A 5,380-nucleotide genomic window follows, 5' to 3' on the forward strand; every position below is an offset into this window, starting at 1 on the left:
GTCGCCGTCGCCCCGCTGTGAGCTCTCCCCCTCTAACTCCTCTCCCTCGCCCCCGGCGGCCACCATGGGCGCCGCCCCTCCCCGAGCCCACACACACACACACAAGCATGATGAACACACACACACGTACACACACGTACATATGTATGAATTAATGCATGTATATATTAGTATATACGTATTTTGTATGTTTAATTAGTTTAGATTATTTAGATTATTATTTTTTCACTATTATATATGTATGAATGCATGTTAGATGGATATAATTAGTGTTTAATTAGTATGGAAATTTTTTATATAATGTTGTTTTTCAGTTTTTTAATGGATGTGTAGAAGTTGTGTTTTCTGTTTTTAGTGTTAGATGCTTAATTAGTATGAAATAGTATATAGATTTTTGACATATGCAATTATAGCATAATTAGTGTTATATAGAAATGTTAGAAATTTTAGTTATCAAAATCCAATCATTAAAAAAATGTTACTTTTTGCGGGCATATAGCTAGTATTTGTTCTCGACGATGCCCGGCCCGCATCCTCGCCGTTGACCCGTCCACGACGACGTCCGGCTGACCCATGTCCGGGACTGGGCTCCGCTGGGCTGGCACTGGGAGGTGCTGCCTGGAGGGGCGCGCCGCTTGATGAGGAACCCGGCCCCGGGTCCCGTCGTCAACCCTGATCTCGTTTGGTGGCGTTCGCATGGGCCAGTTTCGGTGCGGAGGGACCCGGCCCCGCCGGAGGTGGTACATCGCCGTGTCAGGGAGGAGGACGAGCACGTCCATCGCTACATGGTTGTGTTAGAAGGCGGCAGGTTCTCCAATACCTGGCAGTTTCTTCAGGGATCTCACTTCAGCTATGATCCTGTGAGGGTTCCTTCTCTTTGGGTGTCCACCGCCCGCGCCGCAGGAACCGCGAGTGTCCTAGATTCTTCTGTAGTATTCGATCTTTAATTAGCTACCTAGCCAGTGATGTACTATTCAATATTATATATTATTCGAGACGATGTATTCGAGATTATATCTATTATTCTAGACGATGTATTCGAGATTATATCTATTATTCGAGACGATGTAATTTGAATACTAAATTGTTTTATATTTCTTTTGGATTAGTTAAATAAAAGCTATGGCAGACAATACCGACAGAGAGGGAGAATAGACCATGTTCGATATGATACGCGGGCCAGATGATGATCAGAATGAAGAAGATTATGACGGCTCCGAATTTCTAAACAACACCGGAGAGGGTGATATGATATTCGATCGCGACGGCCGAATTGATGAAGCCATGAACTACGATTATGACGATGACGAAGAACATGTTGATCCCGAAACAACAAAGACCGGCGAGGTATATTTATATAAGCAGGCATCTGGTGATCATCACATGTTTTAAATGACTTGAAGATATATTAACGAATCGATCTTTGTTCTTTCAGCCATCCGGATCGAGCAAATCTTCAGGCAAAAGGACGAAACGAGGCCCGGACAAAAAGTTGAAGGAGGGCGTAAAGTACAATATCGAGGCAGTCAGACCTAATGGTGAACCATTAGTGCCTAAGAAGATTGCGGACAAGTTCGTTCGTCGATGCGGAGTTCTTGTGAAGGACCAACTCCCGATCAAACTTCAAGAATGGAGAGAGCCAGCAAAGCCACGTCCAGATGTTACTTTTGTCGACAAGAATCAAAAAGATCTGCTTTGGGATACTCTCATGGAACATTTCACTCTACCAGATCATTTCACAAAAGCAGATGTGCAGAAAGTCAAGGACGCTGCTCTTAGGAAGATGGCGGTTGCATTCAAGAACCACAAGAATCGTGAATGGGACAAGTACGTCAAGGGAGGAAGGAAGACTCCAGTATTCGAGGGAACACTAGAGAACCAACATGCTCATTGGGACGATTTCGTGAAATTCAAGGATTCGGAATTAGCTAAGGAACGGTCGAGAATAAACAAGAAGAATGCCGAAAAAAGGATAAGTTCCATAAGCTGGGGCCAGGTGGCTATGCGGTGGCAATGCCTAAGTGGGATAAGTTTGAGAAAGAGATGGAGGATGCAGGTGTCACTCCGGTTACTAAGAGCTGGCCCCCCAGGTGCAGGACTTGGTTCTATGCGCATGGGGGGGAGTTGGACCCGAAGACAGGCAATGTTTCAACGAAGGCAAGTTTGAAGGGAGCCGACGATGCGATACTTGTTGCAATAGGAGAGGCACGGTCGGGGGTGTTCCAGCCCAACAGAGAGAACGACGAGCTTACGCGTGCCCTGGGAAATCCTGAACACCCGGGAAGAACACGAGGCAAGGGCGCTATTCCGTGGTATGAGGGGTTTTCAGACTGGAACACCGACTACAGAATCCATGCGAGAAAGAAGATTGCGGAGGAGAAGAAGAGGAAGATGGAGGAGGAGCAGAGGAAGCGGGACTATGAACGCCTTCAAGGCCTAGAAGCAAGTCAAGCGGAATTGGCAGTCAAATTCCAGCGGCAGCAGGAGCAGATCGACTCACTTACCCAGCAAAGGGGGTCTCAGCAGCTGCAGCAGCTAGCGGATGATCCAGCATTGGATAGCACCGCCCCATCCATACCGAGAAGCAGTGTGGGTTCTGCCCCAGACGATGCAATGTTGGGTAGATACCCCGTGGATGACATCACGGAGAACACTAACTGCGAGCTACACGTCAAAATAACGAACATATCCATGAAGGTGGCGGACGCCGTTGCTTTTACAAATCCCCCCGAGGCAACCTTCCATTGCAACCCGATTCCAGCGGGCTATGCTCGTGTCTTGGTTGATGAGGTGGTGGACCCACCATATTCGGAGCTACAGCTTGACATTCCTGGAGGTGACGACGAGCGCTTTCTCGGAGAGGCCAAACATCGTATCATCCTATGGAAAAAGGATTGCATCATCTTTCGAAGGCCACCGACACCGCGTCAGCCGACTCCTCGTCGAAGTCCGCCACCGAGTCAGCAGACTCCCGCTCCTGCAAGTCCACCAAGTCCGGCAAAGTGTTAGGCCACTCCTCCTCCAAGTCCGGCAAAGTGTCAGGCCACTCCTCCTCCTCCAAGTCCGCCACAGCGTCAGACGTCCACTCCTCCTCCAAGTCCGACACAACCTTAGGCCACTCCTCCAAGTCCGGCACAGCTTCAGGCCACTCCTCCTCGTCCAACTCAGCCCCGTCAGCCGTCTCCGCCACCTCAGCAATCGCAGAAGAGACACCCCGCAACTATGGTGCGTAGCGGTACGAGTCGAGGTAGTACAGGAAATACAGGCGGAGGCAAGCGATATAAATATGGTCCAAGCCTAACGCCTCTTCCGCAGAGGCCTTATGACAAGTCCGAGGAGGAAAACGCAGCCATATCGAAGGCCGAGGTGGAAGCCCATTTTACACCGAAACCGCCACCGCCGCCAAGGGAGAAAGTGCCTAAGGAAACGATTGACCACTTCATTTGTATGGCTCAACCACCAGCTCCCAAGCCTGTTGACACAGACTATGAGCACCACATCAGGAAGTTAAATCGAGCACGTCTACGTAAGGACGCGAGCTCGGGATCGAGCAAACAACAAGCAGCTGTCAAAAAATGCGGGAAAACCATTCCCTAGCTGGGAGAACAGGCAGCGCAATCGATCCCCTCGCTTGTTGTACCAACAACACATGACAGTACGCGCGCCCAATATTATTGTGGGCAAACAGTTTACGTTCCCGAGGTGGGCAATGTGGTAATAACCAAGGACCATATAATGCAGCCTGAAGTTCTCAACATCACTGTTGGACAACTCCTCGAGATCGAGCCCATGCCTGTGCTTAGAGAGGATGAAATAAAACGGAAATATGTCCGGGGCCAACCTTTGGTCGAGCCAGACAAGGTCAAGAACCTCCCAACGAGAATGTATAAATTGCATCAATGGTACATGAACATTACCAAGATTTCAGATCGATTGTCCCTCATGGTGAATGTCAAGGAGGAGCATTACTTCCATGAGAAAGCTCTGTCCGTTGAGTATTCTGAACTGTTTCAGTTATACAATCAAGACGCACTCGACAAATCTATCGTCAGTTGCTATTGTCTGTAAGTGATTTCTTTCTGTAATTTAAGTCTCAAGCTAGCTGTAGTGATCCTTTTGATCAATCATTACCTGTAATTATCCTCACTATATTCTTTTCTGTGATATTATGCAGGATGAAGATGTATGAAATGAGAAAAGGTGGACGCTTTGGCATTGGGTTCATTGACCCAAACACCGTTAATGAATACACATGGCGGATAAATCCACATCATCAAAAAGACGTAGAGGACAATATGCTAGAGTTCTTGAAGCGTCTCAAATACAATGAAGATATACTACTTCCTTACAACTTCCAGTGAGTCACACTGTCTTGTACTACAAATTCTCTGTTTTTTGCCTACTAGCTAGCTACATGTTTTTGCTTACATATGCCCGCTTAATTAAGACATGCAAATGTGTGTGCATGCAGATTTCACTGGGTCTTGTGTATCATTAAAGTTGACGACGGAACAGTTGAAATACTGGACTCACTACTCAAAGCAAAAACTGACTATAACATCTTGTTTGGGATAGTCAACAGGTAATTTCAATCATTATTAACTATATATCTCGGCCTATTTAGTTCGTCATTTCATGATATGAACTATTTAATAACCCCTTTATTCATTTTCTTTGTCGGCGGGCAGGGCTTGGGCAAGGTTCATCAGCGTCACGAAAGGCGAATGGAAAAAAAAACTTCAATGGTTTCGACCCAAGGTAAGTAATTAAGTAGTACTAGCTAGCTAGCTAGCTGCCATCTCTTTAGTTATCATGCTTGATTAATTATTATCTGATCAAATTCCATTCTCGTAAAGGCCCTTAAGCAGGCGCAGGGGACTGATCTGTGTGCATTCTGCGTTTGCGAGAACATTCGCATGATGGCGTCCGAAAGGAGCAGATCTCAAAGACAGGAATGGGTACGCTTGTCAGAACACTATTCACAATTTTTACACCATTATCGATATCTAGTCACACAACTAATACACATGCATATTGATCTCCTTCTTAACAGTTCAGAGAGGTGCAGGAGAAGCTCCTAGAAACGGAGCGCGTAGAAGCACTTCAAGAGGAAATAACGGGATTTTTGCTCGACCAGGTCATAAATCCGAAGGGAGAATACTATTACCCGCTACCGCCCCCATGAAAACCACTTCCAATTGTCATCGTGCTCCGAAGGCACCAATTAGTCTAATGCCACTGGCTCCGAAGGCAACATGCATATGTAGGAGAAATTGTATATAGCTATACATGTGTGTATGTGTGAATTAATTAATATGGTGGTTTGTGAGACATTGATGATATATATATGCATGATTGGTTCTACTAGAAATTCTATATA

This window comes from Triticum dicoccoides, chromosome 7B (genome assembly GCF_002162155.2).
Source record: "Triticum dicoccoides isolate Atlit2015 ecotype Zavitan chromosome 7B, WEW_v2.0, whole genome shotgun sequence".
NCBI lineage: Eukaryota > Viridiplantae > Streptophyta > Magnoliopsida > Poales > Poaceae > Triticum > Triticum dicoccoides.